At 37.7% G+C, this 21,592-nt stretch overlaps 1 pseudogene; it reads left to right on the forward strand.

Moving 5' to 3' along the window:
- Positions 1-199: 199 nt before the first annotated feature.
- Positions 200-19,964, forward strand: LOC101721319 (ubiquitin carboxyl-terminal hydrolase 1 pseudogene; annotated as a pseudogene).
- Positions 19,965-21,592: the final 1,628 nt, after the last annotated feature.

Genomic DNA, 21,592 nt, shown 5'->3' on the forward strand with positions numbered 1-21,592 from the left:
ATTCCATCCATAAGAGCGCACAGATCCTGGGGAGCAGCTGTGTGGACCAGAGTGGCACACTGTAGGTGGATTCCCCCCCAGCCAGGGCTCCGCCCTGACTCTAGAGGCTTGGGCACACCCACCCAAGCCCAAGGCCCACCTAGAGAAAAACTGCACAGGCGGCACAAGCTTCAGCCAGAGGCCCACCATACCATCAGCCATGGCCAAGAGCCTGCCTGAAAAAGAGCTACACAGGCACACAAGCAACAATCAGAGGCTCACCCCCATACCATTAATAAGTGTGGGGAGACCCTAGCTAGAAGCCTGCATAGACAACAGGAACTGGATTCCACAGCCCCCAGCCAAAGGCCCTTCCAGACAACACCTACATAGGGGCCCCAATAAGAGCCATGCCCAGATACCATCCCAAGTGTGCACAGGCCCCAGGCAGAAGTCCACCCACATAACAGGTAAGCTCAGGGATCCAGAAAGTCACTGCTCTGAACCCAGGAATTGGTATACTTGGGAACAGCAGACTAGAGGCTGCTCCATGCCTTATTGAGAATTGAAGACCACTGAGTGAGCAAAAACTCAACACAAGCACAGCAGGCTGCATCTGTTGAAATGAGAAGACAAGTCTCAAAACCGGACTTCTAGGTCATCTAAGGCAAGCCCAAAGGGAAACGAGATGGAACAACATGATACTCAACCACCTGGACTCCTTGAACTGGCAGTGAAAGAGGACCAGGAAAAAATGAAATCAGAAATAATTTCTCAGATAACAGCAGAGATTGTGCTTATAGTACAAAACATGATTAATAAATCTAGACAGGACAAATAATAAAAAAAAGAGCTGAGGAACACGATGGAATCCTAACAGAGGAAACATGGACTACATAAAATAGATGTAAGCAGATTTCCAGGATATAAACTCCACTGAAAGCTTATGCAGCAGAATGAGCCAATGCAAGGATAGAATTTCAGATATAGAAGATAAGATGGCAATTAGTGATCAGGAAAAGAAAAATTGCTTTAAAATTGTAAGGGACCACAAGAAATCAATCTAGCAGATGCTCAAAGATGCAAAGAAGAATAACATAAGACTGATAGGAGTCAATGAAGAAACAGGAGAGAGTGCAGATGAAATAAAAAAAACTGATCACAGAAGTGATGGCAGAAAACTTCCCAAGGAAGGGAAAAGAACTTGATATACAGATAAGCAGGGCATATAAGACTCAAACTAGCCTTAATTAAAAAAAATTACATATAGGCATATAATAGTTAAGATTCCAGAAACCAAACATAAGAGCAAAATACTATAAGCAGTTAGAGAAAAGAAACCAATCACATACAAAGGAAAGCCCATCAGAATCATAGACTTCTCAATGCAAACCCTCAAGGCAAGAAGAGATTGGAGTTATGTATTCTAAGCCCTAAAGGAAAACAGCCTCCAACTGTAGTTTTGATGTACCCTGCAAAACTATCTTTCAAAATTGATGGGGAAATGAGACACTTTCGTGACAAAGAGCACCTTAGGAACTTCATGAATACCAAACTAGCACTCCAAAAAATTTTAAACAGTATCCTAGGAAAAAACAGATCACAGCCCCAGGAAGCCCAGCAGAATGAATCCATCAGGGACAACAAGAAATTAAATGCAAAGGGGGAGAACCCAACAAAAAGTCATGACAATGAGAAGTCAATACGTATCAGTTAATAATCATCAATGTTAATGGTCTCAATTCACAATCAAAAGAAATAGACTGACAGAATGGGTCAAGAAGCAAGATCCAACAATATGCTGCATACAAGAAACACTTTATTCAAAAAGAAACTCATAGACTGAAAGTTAAAAGGTGGAAAATAATACTCCATACAATGGGAACCCGAAAAAAAAGCAGGAATTGCTATCCTCTTTACACATCAAGTGGATTTCAAACCAACACTGATTAAGAGAGACAAAGAAGGACACTACATCCTTGTAAAGGGAAGAATCCAAGAGGAAGAGATGACAATCATAAACACATGTGCACCAAACACTAGTGCACCCAACTATATAAAACAACAGACGTGAAAAGTCATATATGTACTAATACAATAGTAGTGGGGGACCTCAATACCCCACTGTCCCAAATAGATCAACTACACAAAAAATAAGCAATGAAGTACTGGAACTCACACTCGAACAAATGAGCTTAACAGATGTTTACAGAGTGTTCCAACTCACAAAATCAGAATAAACATTCTTTTCAGGTGCACACAGGTAGTTCTCCAAAATAGACCACATACTCATTCATAGAACATGTTTAAGTGCAAAAGAATTGAAGTCATCCCCTGTATATTATCAGACCATAGTGTGATAAAATTGGAGATCAATAGCAAAAGAAACCACAAAAACTTCATAAACACGTGGAAATTGAACAACACACTTCTGAATAATCAATGGGTCACAGAGGAAATGAAGAAATCAGACAGTTCCTTCAATTAAATGACAATGACAATACAACATCGGACTCTATGGGATGCAATGAAAGCAGACTTATGAGGGAAATTCATAGCAGTGAATACGCATATTAGGAAAACAGAGCAAGTCCAATTAAACAACCTGATGCTGAACCTCAAGCTTCTAGAAAAAGAGCAGGACAAACCGAGAGCTCATACAAGGGAGGAAATTATAAAGATCCGAGTAGATATTAATTCAATGCAGACTAAGAGAATGATACAAACAATGAAGCCAAGAGTTGGTTCATCGAAAGAATCAACAAAATTGACAAACTCTCAGCCAACCTTACCAGAAAAAGGAAAGAAAAGGTCCAAATCCAAGCCATTAGGAATGAAAACGATGAAATTACAACAGACCCAGCAGAAATCCAGAGGACCATCAATACCTACTTCGATAACATATACACCAATAAGATGGAAAACACAGAAAAATGGACAGATTCCATGACACCTATGAATTACCAAAGTTGAACGAAGACTTAAAAATTCTAAACATTGCAATATTAATCAATGAAATTGAAAACATAATTAAAAACTTACCAACTAAGAAAAGCCCAGGCCCTGATGGCTTCACTGCTGAATTCTACAACACATTTAGAGAGGAACTACTGCCACTACTGTTTAAGCTCTTCAGTGAAATTGAAAGGGAAGCAATATTCCTGAAATCATTCCTGGAAGCAAGCATCACCTTGATCCCCAAAGCAGAGGAACACCCAACCAAAAAAGAGAACTGTAGGCCAATCTCACTAACGAACATAGATGCAAAAGTCCTTAACAAGACACGGGCAAATAGAATGCAGAAGATCCTCAGGTAGATCATACACCCTGACCAAGTTCAACATATGCAAATCAATCAATGTAATACGCTATATCAATAGAGCCAAGGACAAAAACCATATGATTATCTCCATAGACACAGAAAAAGCAATTGACAAAATCCAACATGCATTTATGATAACCCTACAAAAAATTGGAATAGACAGTCTCTACCTCAATCTCATAAAACTCATCTATGAAAAACCAGCCAATATCATACTAAATGGTCAAAAACAAATCCTTCACATTGAAATCAGGAACAAGACAAGCATGTCCACTATCACCACTCCTGTTCAATATAGTTTTGGAAACATTAGACATTAGAGAAACATTAGAGAAAGAAAAGGAACAAAGATAGGAAATGAAGAAGTCAAATTGTCATTATTTGCAGATGACATGATACTCTATATAGAAGACTCCAAGAACTCCACCAAAAGTCTTCTAGACTTCATAAGCAAATTCAGTAAAGTAGCTGGATACAAGGTCAACACACAAAAATCAATAGCTTTCCTCTACATGAACAAAAGACTCACTGAGGGAGAAATAGGGCAATCAATTCCTTTCACAATAACATCCAAAAAACTAAAATACCTAGGAATCAGCCTAACAAAAGAAATCAAAAACCTCTACTCTGAAAACTATAGCACTTGAAAAAAAGAGATTGAAGAGGATATGAGAAAATGGAAAGACATCCCTTGCTCCTGGGTAGGAAATCAACATAGTGAAAATGAACATATTTCCAAAACTGCTATATAGATTCAATGCAATCCCAATTGAAATCCCAGCAGCATGCTTCACAGACCTGGAGAAAACAATCCAAAAGTACATTTGGAACCACAAGAGACCTAGATAACCAAAAGCAATTCTAGGCAACAAAGACAAGGTAGGGGATATCACAATCCCCTACTTAAAACTATACTACAAAGATACTGTGATAAAAACAGCATGATACTTTCAAAGAAACAAACCTGAGGACCAGTGGAACAGATTAGAAGATCCAGAAACAACTCCAGATACACTCAGCCACCTCATTTGCTGCAAAGGAGCCAAAAACCCTCACTGGAGAAAAGATAGCCTCTTTAAGAAATGTTCCTGGAAAAATTGGGTTTCAACTTGCCAGAGATTAAAACTAGAATTATACCACTCACCATACACTAAATTAAAATCAAAAGGGAATAAAGATCTAAATACTAAAACAAACACTAAACTGGCAACATTGGTGAGGAAAAGATTTTATGAACAAAACCTCAGTTCTCCATGAACTAGCACAAAGAACAAGTGGGGTCTCTTCTTACTAAAAAGCTTCTGCACAGCAAGGAAACCACCAGCAGTGTGAAGAGACAACCCACAATGTGGGAAAATATTTTCACCAGCTATCCCTCAGACAAAGGTCTACTATCTAGAATCTGTAAAGAACAAAAAAATCAGACCTCCCAAATTTAAAGACCCATCCAAAAATGGGCATCTGAAATGAACAGACATTTCTCAGACAAAAAAGTAGAAATAGCAAATAAATACATGAAAAAATGTTCAACATCACGGGCCATTCAAGGGATGCAAATGAAAACACTGAGATTCCACCTCACCCAGAAAGAATGGCTGCTATGAAGAAATCAACCAATAACAAATGCTGGCATGGCTGTGGGGAAAGAGGAACCCTGCTCCACTGCTGGTGGAGTGTAGACTGGTACAGCCACTGTGGAAATCAGTATGGAGATACCTCAAAGAACTAGGACTGGAAGTCCCATTTGACCCAGCTATTCCACTGCTGGGTATCTTCCCCAAAGAATTAAAAGAATCAAACCACAGTGATATATGTGCACCCATGTTCACAGCAGCACAGTTCATGATAGCTAAAACTTGAAAGCAACCCAGTTGCCCATCAACTGGAGACTGGATAAAGAAAATGTATGTTTTTTATAAAATGGAGTACTACTCAGCCATAAAGAATGAGAAACTAGAGACATTTATAGCTAAGTGGATGCACATTGAGGCAATACTCTTAAGTGAAATAAATAGGACACACATGTATAAATACCGAATAGTGTCTCTGGTGTGAGAAACTGAAAGTGTAAATAAGGACTAAATGTATAATAGGTAATGTGAAATAGGAAGAAAAGGGACAAAGGGGAAGGAAGTGGGAGGGATAAGGGAAAGGATACAAGGGAATGAGATTAATATGAGAAAATGGAAAAATAGGAACAAAATCTTTGTAAGTAGGGAGGAATGGAGGGGTTGAAGGGAGGGCTGGGCAAGGGTGAAAAATTAGAACCAAGAGAGACTCCGTAAAGGTGCAAATTTCCAATGATGAATGTCATTATATTGTATACCTAAAATGTACCAATGATTAGAATGAATAATCAATAATGTAAAATAGGAAGAAAAGGTCCAAAGGGGTAGGGGTAGTGGGAGGGGCAAGGGAAAAGAAAGAAGGGAAAGGAAAAATGCTGAGAAATGGAAAAATTGGAAATAAAGTCTTTGTAAATAGGGAAGGATGGAGGGAGTTAAGGGAGGGCTAGGAAAGGGGAAAAAATAAGAACCAAGATGCATTATGTAAAGGTACAATTCCCAATGAGAAATGTAATTCTGTTGTATACCTACAATATACCAATAAAAGTATTTAATAAAAAAAAAGAAGCAAAACCCAGCAATATGCTATATACAAGAAGCACACCTAACTCAAAAGGAAATTCATAGACTGAAAGTAAAAGGATGGAAAACAGTTCTCCACGTGACAGGATCCCAGAAAAAACAGGGGTAGCAATCTTATTTGCAGACAAAGTAGATTTCAAATTGAAACTAATTAAGAGAGACAAAGATGATCACTACATCCTTGTGAAGGGAACAATCCAAGAGGAAGAGATGACAATCATAAATATTTATGCACCAAATATAAATGCCCCCAACTATACAAAACAAATATTAATGGACATGACAAACCAAATAAGTACTAACACAATTGTAGTGGGGGACCTCAACACCCCTCTATCACAAATAGACAGATCATCTAGGAAAAAAATTAACAATGAAATTCTAGAACTAAACCAAGCTATTGAACAAATGGACTTAAGAGATTTTTATAGTGTTCCACCCCACAAAATCAGAATACACATTCTTTTCAGCTGCATGTTTTGATCATTCTCCAAAATAGATCACATGCTAGCTCATAGGGCAAATCTAAGTAAATGTAAAAGAACTGAAATTATCCCCTGTATATTATCAGACCATAGTGCAATAAAATTGGAAATCAATAACATAGAAACTGCAGAACACCCACAAACACATGGAAATTGAATAACACTCTCCTGGACAACCAATGGGTCACAGAGGAAATTAAAGAAGAAATTAGACAGTTTATACAAGTAAATGATAATGCCAGTACAACATACAGGAATCTGTGGGACACATGAAAGCAGTTCTATATGGGAAATTCATAGCAGTGAATGCCCATATTAGGACAACAGAGAGAACTCAGTTAAATAACCTAATGCAGAAACTCAAGCTCCTAGAAAAAGAAGAGCATAACAAACCCAAAGCTCATACAAGAAAGGAAATTATAATCTGAGCAGAAATCAATGCAATGGAGACTAAGAGAATGATACAAAAAATCAATGAATTGAAGAGCTGGTTTTTTGAAAGAATAAGTAAAATTGATATACCGTTAGCCAATCTTATCCAAAAAAGGAAAGAAAAGGCTCAAATACATGCAATTAAGAATGAAAAAGGTGAAGCCACAATAGATCCAGGAGAAATTCAGAGGATCATCAGTACCTACTTTGAGAACCTGTACTCTAATAAAATGGAAAACACAGAAGAAATGGACAGATTCCTAGATACATACAAATTACCAAAGGTAAATGAAAAAAATATAGAAATTCTAAACACCCTAATTACAATGAATGAAATTGAAAATGTAATAAAAAATTTACCAACAAAGAAAAGCCCAGGTCCTGATGGCTTCACTGCTGAATTCTACAAGGCGTTTAAAGAAGAACTATGGCCATTACTCTTTAAACTCATCAAGGAAATTGAAAGGGAAGCAAGGCTTCCAAATTCTTTCCTGGAAGCAAGTGTTACTTTGATTCCAAAACCAGGGAAAGACCCAAGGCAAAAAGAGAACTACAGACCAATCTCCCTAATGAACATAGATGCAAAATTCCTCAACAAGATACTGGCAAACAGAATACAGAGTGTCATCAAGAATATCATACACCCTGACCAAGTTGGATTTATCCCAGGGATGCAAGGATGGTTCAACATCTGTAAATCAATAAATGTATTACACTGTATTAACAGAGTCAAGGACAAAAACCACATGATCATCTAAATAGATGCAGAAAAAGCATTTGACAAAATTCAACACCCATTCATGATAAAAATGTTACAGAAAATTGGAATAGGAGGTCTTTATCTCAACCTGATTAAGGCTATCTATGAAAAACCAATAGCCAACATCATACTAAATGGTCAAAAACTGAAAACTTTCACACTAAAATCAGGAACAAGACAAGGATGCCCACTATCACCACTCCTGTTCAATATTGTTCTGGAAACATTAGCCATAGCAATTAGACAAGAGAAAGAAATAAAAGGAATAAAGATAGGAAAGGAAGAAGTGAAACTGTCATTATTTGCTGATGATATGATACTTTACATAGAAGACCCGAAAAACTCAGTCAAAAGTCTTCTGGACCTAATTGACAGATTCAGTAGAGTAGCTGGATACAAGGCTAACACTCAAGAAACAATAGCCTTTTTATATGCAAATAGCTGACTCATTGAGAGAGAAATTCAGGAAATAATTCCTTTTACAGTAGCATCTAAAAAAATGAAATATCTAGGCATCAACCTAACAAAGAAAGCAAAAGACCTCTACACTGAAAACTACAATACTCTGAAGAAGGAGATTGAAGAGGATATAAGAAGATGGAAAGATATCCCTTGTTTCTGGGTAGGAAGAACCAATATAGTGAAAATGGCCATACTTCCAAAACTACTATATAGATTCAATGCAATCCTGATTGAAATTCCAACAATATACTTCATAGAACTAGAGAAAACAATCCAAAAATTCATCTGGAAACAGAAGAAACCTAGAATAACAAAAGCAATTCTAGGCAACAGAGATATGGCTGGGGGCATCACAATCCCCATCTTGAAACTATACTACAAAGCTACTGTGATAAAAACAGCATGGTAGTGGCAAAGAAACAGACCCAAAGATCAGTGGAATAGATTAGAAGATGAAGAAACAACTCCAGAATACTCAATCACCTCATCTTTGACAAAGGAGCCAACCACCCTCATTGGAGGAAAGATAGCCTATTTAATAAATGGTGTTGGAAAAACTGGATTTCAACCTGTCAGAAATTAAAACTAGACCCATACCTATCACCACACAGTAAGCTAAGATCGAAGTGGATTAAAGATCTAAATATTAAGTCAGAAACACTAAACTTGCTGGAAGATAAGTTAGGTAGAACTCTTGATGACATTGGCATAGGAAAAGACTTTATGAACAAATCTTCAGTAGCACGGGAACTAGCACAAAGAATCAACAACTGGGACTTCATCATATTAAAGAGCTTCTGCACTGCAAGAGAAACTACCAACAGAGCTAAGAGACAACCTACAATGTGGGAAGAAATATTTAGCAGCTGTAGCTCAGACAAAGGTCTACTATCAAGAATATATAAAGAACTGAAAAAAAATCAGACCTCCCAAATTCAAAGACCTGATTCAAAAATGGGCATCTGAAATGAACAGACATTTCTCAGACAAAGAAGTAAAAACAGCAAGTAAATATATGAAAAAATGTTCAACATCACTGGTCATTTGAGAGATGAAGATGAAAACAACACTGAGATTCCACCTCACCCCACAAAGAATGGCTGCTATCAAGAAATCAACCAATAACAAATGTTGGCAGGGGTATGGAGAGAAAGGAACCCTTCTCCATTGTTGGTGGGAATGTAGATTGGTGCAACCACTGTAGAAATCAGTATGCAAAGAACTAGGACTACAGGTCCCATTTGACCAGCTATTCCCCTACTGGGAATCTTCCCCAAAGAATTAAAAGAATCATACCACAGCAATATATGTGCACCTATGTTTATAGCAGCACAATTTGTAATAGCTAAAGCTTGGAAACAGCCCAAGTGCCCATCAACTGGAAACTGGATAAAGAAGATGTGGATTTTTTTATAAAATGGAGTACTACTCAACCATAAAGAATGAGAAACTAGAGACATTTATAGCTAAATGGATGCATATTGAGGCCATACTCTTAAGTTAAATAAATAGGACACACATGTTTAAATACTGAATAGTTTCTCTAGTGTGAGAAATTGAAAGTGTAAATAAGGATGAAAATGATTAAAATCAATAATTAATAATTTGAAATAAGAAAAGGTCCAAGGGTTTGGGGATGGTGGAAAGGAAAGGGGAAAGGGAAGAAGGGAAAGAAAAAAATTAGGAGAAAAAAAAATGGAATCAAACTCTGTGTAGATAGGGAAGGGTGGAGGGGGTGAAGGGTGCACAGGTAATGGGAGAAAAAATAAAAACTAAGATGCATCATGTTCTGGTGCAAACGCCCAATGATAAATGTAAATGTATTTTATACCTAAAATGTACCAAAAAAATATATATTTTTTTTAAATGCTAATGGGGCTGGGCATTTAGCTCAGTGGTTTCACCACCTGCTATGCAAGCACAATGACCTGAGTTCAATCCCAGGTACAAAAAAAAAGATTAAAATGCTATTGATTAAACTTTAAAAAACTACCATAAGAAAAAATATGTATCGTATCAAAACAATTTTTTCTGTTTTCTGCTATTAAGCTTTTTGTTACTTAAGAAACTGAGTTTTAATACTTAAAAATTATTTAAATTCTGGCTTGTTATAAAGTGTTTTCAATATTCAATTTATAATTGGTTAAATAAACAGCTATTAAGTTATAACACATACTACATATGTATTTCTGTTATATATATATATATATAACATATATATATATGACAAAACATACCATAACTTTAAGCTTTAATGTGGAGTTTATAAAGTTCAGATTGCATAAGTGTAATACATATAAACTAAGAAATAAGTGCTTTCTAAAACCCTCACAAAAGAAATCAAAAGTTAAAGTAAATTGGTTAAAGTCTGCAATGAAGCATTCTTTCTAAATACTGAAAACTGGGAAAAATAACAATAAATCAAGGATCCAAAGGACAGTCTAAAGAAAATTACTGTGATCTTGAAAAGGACTTTGGGAAGTACAAAAACTATTATAGAAATAATGATTGTGGACTTTAATTCCAGAAAGTATTAAACCTATAGATGTCGATGACGTTAAGCCCATAAAAACAGTGCACTGTAAATTGTTTTGTGAGACCAAAGCGACTCCATTTTGCTAAAATCCACCATTCCCCTAGCCTCTCAAATTAATGGTTAAAATGTGTTTGCTCTGGGACAGAAGATACAATCTGTAACAAACCAAAGTTCCTAAGTTAATTACTCAGCCATCTGTTTGCCCAGGAAATAAACATTCCGGGCCCCCTATCCATAGAACAATCTGTAGATGTGCTGTCAGTACGTAACGGTCGTGACTAATAGTCAGTGTGTCTGCTGACCATCAGTACGTGACAGTCGACCACCAACCTTTGCCCCTCATTTCCCTCGTAAAACCTACATGTAACTGCCCCTCAACCCCCCTGATGCACCTGGCCAATCAAAAATGTACACTTCATGCTTGCTAATTGTCAACCAATCATGTAACTGCTAAATGGAAAATCTCCAAACCTTGCTATAACCTCTATAAAAACCCCGCTAATTTGAAATTCCGGGCTCTCGATCTTGATCCGCTGCGTCGGTGACAATTGAGAGTCCCTGCTCGAGCTTGAATAAACGACCCTCGTGCATTTGCATCGGAATCAGCTCCTTGGTGGTCTTTGGGGACTTCGCGATCTGGGCACAACAGCTTTTGAGCTAGTGTAAAAATTATTTTGAGGTCAGCTAATATTAAGGACTCATTGCCTGGAATGTGAAAGTTTAACAGAAAGAAGAGAAGATTTTCAAGACATCATTGTCTCAGTACAAGATGAGCTTTCCAAAGTAGAAGAGAGTTCTAAAATTTCTCCAGAGCCAAAAACAGAAATGAAGACCTTGAGATGGAAAATTTCATAATTAGCTTCAGCCAAGAAGATTGTAAGAGAAGAAAAATATTTTTTTAAGAGTAGGAAAAATTTATTGGGAGAAAGAAAGCTTCTAGGAGAGACAGAAGGGGGGCCAGAAAGTGTGTTGCCCACCCACCCCACTTTTCAAAGATATTTTATACAGCAAAGCCAGGTGGTGAGGCGGGTACAAAGTGGGACAAAACTATAAGACCCAATGGAAACTTACAAGGTGGGCATAAGGTGGGACAAAACCATGACCAACCAATAAGATTACAAGTACAGTCACCCAGGTAATATTGATTAAATGGGTATCAAATGGGAAGACAAATCACACACAAGGAATTTCCCATTTAGAATATCAATCACTGCTATCTATCTGTAGGGGAAGTAGTACTTCTTTTCCTTTTTATAATGCTAACCAGTGAATGTGCCTCAATTGTTCTCCATGTTGGCTCCTTGCTGTTGTGGCTCCTGGAGGGCTGGTGCCTTAAGGGAGGCCCTGTCTAACTGCCTACAAGATATCTAACTAACTTACCTATCTGCAATATTCCCCCCTCTGAAGAAGTACCCCTAACTGCTATGAGGGGGCAAAGGATGAAGACCAGTCTGGCTACTTCTGGCTGAAGAGGATCGTAGTTGTGATCAACAGTCAGAGTTACTACAGAGACTATCTAAAGGCCCTCAGTAGGCATGAGGCATTATCATCTTGGGTAAGCTTATAGGTTTAAGACTGGAGGAGAAAAAAGCCAAAGAAACAGATAATACATGGGCTAAATAATGTCAGCAGGACTGCTATGAATATAACCCACAAAGTTTTCCACTGGGAGGAACTAGTAATAGCTTCCCACAAAAAGGATAAGGAGAAGGTCCAGGGGACTTCAGAATCCAACACAGAAGTCGAATTGTATAGTTTAGCAGTTATGACCTGTTTACAAGATTGATCTGGTGAATCCCAGTAAAAGAAGTCTTGCACATTTGTCATTGGTTCCATTTGTATGACTGCTTGGAGTTTGGCAGCCTCTAGACAAGAATAAGCAAAACTTTTAAGAAATTAGAGCATGAAAAATCTAAGCCTGAGCACACTGGAATGGAAGGGCAGGTTGGGGTGAAAGTCATACTTAGAAATTGAAATAGTGATTGTAACCTGCTGGCTCTTAGATTTTTTCATTGATAAAAGCTATATATAAGTCTGATACTTTGTCTTAAATCTCTCTAGTTTTAGCTGTAAGATGATAAAGAGACAATTTGAGGAACAAATCCCACTTAAGAAATTTAAAACTCTAGCTGAGCTCTTAAGAGATTTTACCATAATTTTTTCCTAATGATCCATAACTGTGGTCAGATACTAGTGTAGCTAGAAACTGCCAGAAGGAGTCAGGAATTGGAGCCCCTTTTTACATCTAGCTTATTACTATGGCATTAGTTTATACCGCTTTTGTTTTTTTTTTTTTCTTTTCTGCTGGGTATTTAAGACCAAGTTAAAGTGAGACCTGTGTCAATCAGTATGAACCTCTTACTATGTATCAAGGTCAGTTAAGTCTCCTCAGGCATTATTTTGGAACAATGCATATAGAGCCTCTCAGCTCCGTCAGTGTCAGCTGTCAGAATAGGTCACAGCCTTACTTGACCATGTCACTTTTAGTGAAAGCATGGGAGACTTTTCCCTCTTGGTGACCCTCCTTTGGCACACAGTACATTTGTCCTCTGGTGCCCAGCAATCTCCTTGCTCAGGAGGTTGGGTGACTTACCAAAGATGTAGGATCCTGTAGGAAGGGTTCCCTCATGTCCTGGATTCTTTGTTGACATTGAGGGACCAGGACCAAAATATTGGCAGTCCTCTTGTTGTGCCCAGATCACGAAGTCCCCAAAGACCACCAAGGAGCCGATTCCGATGCAAACACACGAGGGTCGTTTATTCAAGCTCAAGCAGGGACTCTCAACCATCGCCGCCGATGCAGCGGGTCAGGATTGAGAGCCCCGAATTTCAAATTAGCGGGGTTTTTATTGTGGTTACAGCAAGGTTTGGAGATTTTTCACTTAGCAGTTACATGATTGGTTGGCATTTTGCAAGCATGAAGTGTATATTTCTGATTGGCTAGGCCCATTGGGGGTTTGAGGGGCGGTTACATGTAGGTTTTACAGGGGAAAAGAGGGACAAAGGTTAGTGGTCGACTGTCACGTACTGATGGTCAGCACATTGACAGATTGTTCTATAGATAGTGGACCCAGAACGTTTATTTCCTGGGCAAACAGATGGTTGAGTAATTAATTTAGGAACTTTGCTTCGTTACAGATTGTGTCTTTTGTCCCAGAGCAAGCACATTTTAACCATTAATTTGTGAGGACAATAGAGACTAGGGGAATAGTGAATTTTAGCAAAATGGAGTCGCTTTGGTCTCACACTCTTAACCCAGTTACCTTTCTAGTTTTGGTCTCCAAACTTTAGTAGTTGAACACCCAGAAGAGAAGTTCAGTGACATTAGTAGTGCAGTAGGAGCAGTGAGCTTAACTTATAATTTTGTCTGGACATTAAGCACTTTTGAAGTATAAAGCACAGTTAGAGGGCTGTTATTTTACCAGTCATGGTTGTTTAGTTGAATCCCTGCAGAATGTTAACAGACAACAGTTACATATTATAGAGAAACTTAAGATCAAGAGCTACACACAGTATTTTAGCATGACAATCATGATGACATTTTCTTTATAGCTCTTACATGTCCATCTTAGTATGAAATAGTCTTTCAGTCAGACACTTCATCTGATCACAAGACATTAAGTGACATAAAGAAAACATATTTAATTCTTGTTATTGTTTAGTAGGATGCCATCTAAAGAGAACATACATATTGACCTATAAGTATTCCTTAGAAGTTTATAATGTGTAGCCCTTAATTTTTAGTATGTGACATTGTTTGGATTGTTTGGCCTCTGAGTATCCCTAAGTGTGGTGACACATATACATCACATAAGTTTTTAAGAAAATTATTATTTGATTGGTTATCTCATGTTGGCTTGATATATACCTCTTATCACAAGTACTGGAGTGCAAGAGAAAGGCAGTTACCTGAGTCAAAAAAGATCATTACCATAAACAATATTCTAGAAGACTTGTACACCCGGAAGCCATGGATGTATATGCCATGAAAACAATGAGCATCAGTTACATGAAACCCTTTGTCACTTAATTTTCTTTTGTACCAAGAACATTTAAATAAAACCTTATTGTTTTCCCGCAGAAAACTTAGCTGTTTGACCAATGTATACATTTTACAATGATATGTTTAGTGATGTATTTCCCACAAGGCTATGGAAATTATTGGGGCCCCCTTTGTGAACAAAGGCTGGAATAAATTTTTTCCAGGCAGCCACTCCTTTATTTACCAAGGAGAGTCCTGTCCAGTAGTTTTCCTAAGCCCGAGTCTTTATTCAATTATCTTAACAAATATTTAGATGACCTATGAGAGCCAAATCATAACAATTAACACATTATTTTTGACAAATGAAAGATTCCTGAGTTATTATACATAGACAACAATATGTACTGTATTTGTAAAATCTGTTGACATTATTTGGATAATCTGGCAAACTGGGGGAAGCATGTCCTTTATCTATAACCCAACTGGAGTTACAGGAAAACATCTTTAAAAATCCAAAATGCCAAAAGAAAAAAGTTCAAACAAAACAGCTGTACAGGTTGTAATGAATTGAACAGACAGACACGCACATAAGACAACTTGTTTATAAGCCAGAGTGACTCAGATGTATTTGGTCAAGTTGAATTATAATTTTTAGGTTTATAACTATAAAAAAGACTAGTCAGAACTTTGTAGATAAATTAACAGAGATCTATTTTAATAAGAATCAAAAGGAATAAAAATCTTCTACACCTGTGAAAGCAAAGACCATTTTAAGATGGGCCCTAAGCTGATGGTTTATCTGACTATAATACCCAGATATATAGGATTCTCATTGTTACTTTGATAATCATAGTTGTTTGGTAGCCACATGTAATTGTTTCCTCTAAAGGGACAAACTATTAAAGGTAATTTTAAATATATATGGGGGTCACACAATCTCATTATATCCTGCTATCTAAAGGTGACAAAAGCCTGTGATTTTTTAGGAATCTTCTTAGCTGTTTTAGAGTCTTGGGATGTAGAAAGGAAAGAATTGGTTTAATTCTTTCTTCCCCCAGTCTTTCAGTTCCCTTAAATATAGTAAGGCCTAAGTATTTTACCTCAAGTTTGCAAAGTTGTGCCTTAGGTCTAGAAACATTATAACCCCTGTCTGTTAGAAAATTCAGCAGAGCAGATGTCTTGGCTAGAAAGCTCTTCTGAGGGGGCACATAACAGCATACCATCTACATACTGAATGACTGACTTCGAAAAAACTATAGTATTTTCTTCTATCAAATCAGGATCCAGGGATGTTCTCAGCTTTTTCCTGGTAAAATAGTTGACAATTTAAAATAACTGAAAGGCTTTGTTCTCATGTTTCTTAGATCTTCAAGAGTACATGCCTGAAAATGTCTCTTATTTTAATCTCCTACCTGATTGACAGACCAGTAGGGGTCTTGTACAGGAACTGCTTGTATTCCAGTAGGAACCAGTTGTTCCCCTGGCTGCCTGTCTTTTGAGCTTCTAAAATTAAGATAATATTTGTCTCTATATGTAGTAGCAGCTTGTAACATTACTTGTCTCTCATTGGAAATCAATGTTTGATTTAAGAGCAACATTATATCTTTCTAATCTAGTCCATAGGTCTGAGTAAGTTCTCCAAAGACCTCAATGTACATATCAGGATCATCTGAAAACTTTTTTAACACTCACTTGATCTGTATTAGATCAATGAGAGAAAAAGACACATGAACACAGGTAGACTCATGTTTGCCATTTACTTCCTGAAAGGGATATTGTCTTTGAGGGACCTAAATAAGTTAGCTTAGGATGGGTATAGTATCATAGAGATTAATTATGGCTGGCCTAGATATTCCACCCTCAGCACTTGGTGGTTAGGGCAAGGAGTAGCCTCAGCCTTAGAGGTACTGAATGCCTTAAGGGTGAGGTGTCTCATTTTTCTATGGCCCACATTTACATTTGAACACAAGCAAGAATTATTTCTTAATGTAAAGAAAATCTCAATGTAAGATGACTTTGACCATTTTCTCTTTTACATTATAATTCCAATGGTGAGATAGGATCATAGTACTTTCCTCTGTGTACTTGGCTTTAGGAGGTAGGCACACCACGTGTGGTTGTAGAAAAATAAGAGTCTCAGATATGGAGTCCCAGTCTGAAACAAGAAAAACAAATATGGTGTCCTGGTGTTCCATAAGTCTCTCCTTGATTCCTGTGCCCCCTATGGCATCCCCAGGGTGTCTCCCAAGGTTTATTCCACTCCAGGGCAGGTAGCTACCATCTGGAGAGAGACTCAGAAAATAAAACTGGACTGGACTATCTACCCTTTACCAGCACGCGATCTTATCTTCCTCAGGTAATTCATATCCTTACTCCAGTAGGTACTCTTAAAGCGCAAGTTATAATTGACTTCAGCCATAACAATCATGCTTAAAGAAGGAAGTGTTGCTAGCAAACCAAGAGATTTAAACCACTGCTTTTTAGTTCTTTGAAAGAAAGAGAGGACAATAAGTCAACAGTCAAATTAGGGCACTTTTCCTGCAAAAGAGATCACCTCCAGAGATGGTAAATCAGAGATTCTGCCCTGGCCCCTTGGTCAGAGAAATCTCCGAGACATTTCTGTTGCCTATCCAGTCATTTAGGCAACTTTTATTAGCAGCAATACAAGGCTACTCTTTAAGGTCCATTTTAAATTTACTAAGTATTTGAAACACATAGGTCCTCCTAGTGCCCACAATCTACATAGTAAAGGCACTCTTATCAACTTCGTATGCACTCAAGAATGAATAGAAAGGCTGACCAAAATACTCCCATATTCTAGTTGGCATGTAAAAACACAAATGCAAGTTACTGATTATTTTCCCTAGTGTAAGACAAAACAGTTGCTGCACGTTGTCTTAGTCTGACCTCCTGGAAGGAGGAGTGGTCTGACTACAAAAGATTCTCAAATGAATTCCCAACAAGTTGGAGAAAAGTTTAAGGGGAGGGGTTTTTTTTGGGGGGGGGTACCAGGAATTGAACTCGGGACCTTGTGCTTACAAGACAGGTGCTGAAACCACTGAGCTAAATGGCCAACTCTAAGGGGAGTTTTTAACTCACTAGCAGAGAGAAAAAGCCCAAATAAAGCTAAAACTGGTTAAACATCCAAAAAATCACAATACAGCACTCTATAAATCCACAGTCAATGTTCCAAAGTCCATAACCTATTGGAAAAGGCATTTTTCCCATACACACATGATGAAGACCATGCTTGGGTGGGGAGAAAAGGTTCAAGTAGCTTTTAATCTATCAAAGATTCATCTTCTACATTTGACTAGACGTCTTAGTAGTAGTAGAGAAAGCAGTCCAAACCTGTAGCTCAACTCTTAACAGAGGCTTAAGAAAGGGCTCTGATGGCATTATTTCAGATCACTCTGAGACAGAGGATATCTGATAATCACTGACGGAGTTCCCCTTTCACCTCGCTGAGGAGTCCAGATAAGGACAAGATGTGGAGATTTTCTTCTGATTACCCAGATGGGCTGTAAGGAACTAGTTTCTTCTGAGGGACCTTTGGATATCCGCCAGAGAGTAGCCCTGGCCATGACCCCTCAGTTGTCACCTCAGTTTCCGACAGTTCCACACAATCAGAGATCTGTCTCCAAAAGGAACTATTGCCTACGTGGTCAATGTTCCACCCACCATTGGCATCGATGGGAGTGGGGATTCACCAGAGGGCAACTGGAGAAACTTGTCCTCTGCTCTGAGAGTTGCAGCTGCCCTAAAGGCATTACTAGCTGGCAGAGTAACCACCATTTGACCTTCTAGAAAGGACAGATAAAAGCCTGAACTGTCTTTATCTGATACGATTTCATGAGACCCATTTAACATTTTTAAGCAAGTCCAAATGCAACACATACAAAACAATAAAATGTAATTTTAACAAAAGACAATGCATAAGAAAAATAAGAAATTTGCAAACATTTAAAACACATGACTTAGGGGCCGGGGATTTAGCTCAGTGGTTTCACTGCCTGCTTCGCAAGCGCAAGGACCCGAGTTCGATCACCGGTACCAAAAAAAAAAAAAAAAGGAAAAATAACCACACACACAACTTAAAATTAAGACACTTTTAAAACGAAAGCTGAAACAAAGGCCAGAATTTATATAAAACAAAACCCAGAATCTATGAAACAAATAGCCAGAGCCTATGAAATGAAAAGTAACAATCTATGAAGCAAAAAGACCAAAGTTAGAACCTATGAAAGAAAACTCTTACCTCTGACCAGGAATCTTGGTGGAAGACCTCCAAAATGATACAGGGAGAAGAGCTGTAACTCCCAAACCTACTAGATACCTGAAACACGAGTTCATGTTCTCTAAAATCAAAGAATGAATTCTAGGAACAATGGAGTTTAACAGTAGCAAAAATTTATTGAAAGAAAGCAAGCTTCTGTCTAAGAGAGACAGAAGGGGAACCGGAAAGTGGGTTGCCCTGAAGAAAAATATTTCTGTGAAAATTGCCTTCATTACATTGAAGCCCAATGAAGTTTTCTGTTTGACAAAGTACCCAAAGTTATAACTGTTCATTTGAAGTGCTTTGTTGATAGTGGTTTGGAGTATGATTGTTATGGTGGTAGACTTTCCAAGATCAACACTTCTTTATTGACATCCCTTAAGTTGTCACTAGAAAAATGGAGCACAAGGCAAACTAATGACAGCTATGGATTATTTGCAGATGCAATGCATAGCTGCATTACAACTAGCAGTGGGCATTCCACTGCTTCTGTGAAAGTCACCAGCCTCAGCAGCTTAGAACTAGATCAGGAGAATTTTGTGGTTGGCAGATGGGAAGTAGGTAAGCCAGAGGTACTGAATGAGGAGGGAGCAATGGATGCAACTCAAAATTATGATGAAGTGCCAATGACAGTTGGCGGAAAGACATACCCAAGTAATATTTTGAACAAAAAAAACAAAGTATAGAAACTATTGGACTTTTTGGAAGACAAAAGAGCAAAACAGATTAGAAGCTCTACAACCAAGCATCTAATCCTGAGAAGGATGCTGGTACAGAATTTGCTGAAAGTAGAAGTTCTGAAACTAACAATACTAATAGGACCCACGAAGTCACTAAGAACAAGGAATCTAGAGATCAAACAGACATTTACATGAGTGAATTTGAAAACAAAATTTCCTATGAGTGCAAAGCTTGAAAAATATGATGGGACATGCTTGCTTTTTGATGATTTTGAAGTAAAAGTTGCCAAAGAGGAGGACGTTTTGAATTCCCTTTTCCCCTTCTGCATCTTTTATATCTACTTATTTTATTTTATAAGAATTTATAGAGTGGGTGTATATTCCTTGTGTGTATATCAGTGATGGCAAACCTTTAGAGCTTTCAATAATACAACCAGCCCTCTACAGTACCCATGGCCATTGTATATATTGGTATATATTGGTATATATTGGTATATATTAAACAGATCTGGACAACATTGGTAAAGTTGATTACAGCAAAAAGCCTTTTGGCTTATCTTCTAAAGCTCCTGGACACTATTGGTCTCTCTAGGTTTTTATAGAATAGTGAGATTTGAAATACTAAAAGCCAATCTAATGTTTCGAATTCATTTTCCTTCATAGAGACAAGTGATGTGTTAGCTCCTGGGAACAAACTTCAGGGTTATCATAAAGGGATGTAGGATTTTTGTCAAAGGCTTTTTCTGTATCTATTGAGGTGATCGTATGATATTTTATCCTCACTTCTCTTTAGGCAATGCATTACATTTATTGATTTGTGTATTGGTCTGTCCCTGCATCCCTGGAATGAATTCTGCTTTGTCATGATATATGACCTTTTGGATGATTTGCTGCATTCTGTTTGCCTGTATCTTAAGTGAGGATTTTTGCATCTATGTTCATTAAAGAGAATGGCCTGTGTGTTTTTTTGGTTTTTTGGTTGGGTCTCTTTCTGATTTTGGAACAGTGTAATTCTTGCTTTCAGGAATAACTTTGGTAGTACTGCTTCCCTTTTGATTTTATTAAAGAATTTGAGGAATATTGACATTTGACCTTCTCAAAGTTATTGTAAAATTCAGTATAAGTGTGTTCAAAGTAAGGAGGAATATTTTCAGGGAAGTAAATTGTAATGTATCTTTTACTGTAGTAAATTTTTTAATGTAAATATCCACCATATTTTCCAATCACACCTCATGTAAGTAACTTACTTCAGATAAGATGAGAGCCTGGTTTGGCAGAGCAGGGCCCTGGTTGAGCAGAGTTGGCACAAAAGCAGCATGTGTTTGGAAGAACCCAGGAGCTGCAGGAACCTAAGGGTGCATCCAACTCATGGTTCCCTATATATTTCAGGATTGAAACTTCACCACATGCACCTACCCAGCTGAAAAAGGAATTACCTTGCCAGGGAAAGGGGAAAAAGGAAAAGGCCCAGAAATTAGTGGGAAATAAGTTCCCACAATAGACATTCTCAGACCAGCTGTGATGATGAACAGAGCACTGTTCCATCACATGTTGCTAGCTGCCTGTACCCAGCAGGTTTCTTCTGGCAAGATTCTTCCAAGGCAAAGAAGGAAAAAAGGACAATATATCCCTTTTACAGAGGATAGAAGTCAGGAAAGAAATCATCATAATACAACTATTGCAAGCAAAATAAAATGTGCCCAAGGCAGCAAGGTATGAGCATCTCTGTGGTACTTGATGAAAAAGAAATCCACTTTACTTCCTCAACCAAGTGCAGCTCTTACCTCAGCTATTATCCACTTTGGTTTTCCAGTGTTAAATCTGTGGGGCAAACTGAATAATTCTCACACCATCTGGTGGAATTGATAGTACTCTTAAGAGTTAGTAAGGATTAAAAAGTTGGTCAGAATTAAACTTGCTTCTCAAAAGGGAAAAAGAGAAAGATCAAATATAGTATGGAGGGTCCAGAAGACAAGAGAATGAGGCAATACTTGAATTTTAAAAATTTTTAGTTAACAAAAAGATACATA

Source organism: Heterocephalus glaber, unplaced genomic scaffold, assembly GCF_053883595.1.
Source record: "Heterocephalus glaber isolate CG9 unplaced genomic scaffold, H.glaber_assembly_v1.0 deba00000738, whole genome shotgun sequence".
Taxonomy (NCBI): domain Eukaryota; kingdom Metazoa; phylum Chordata; class Mammalia; order Rodentia; family Bathyergidae; genus Heterocephalus; species Heterocephalus glaber.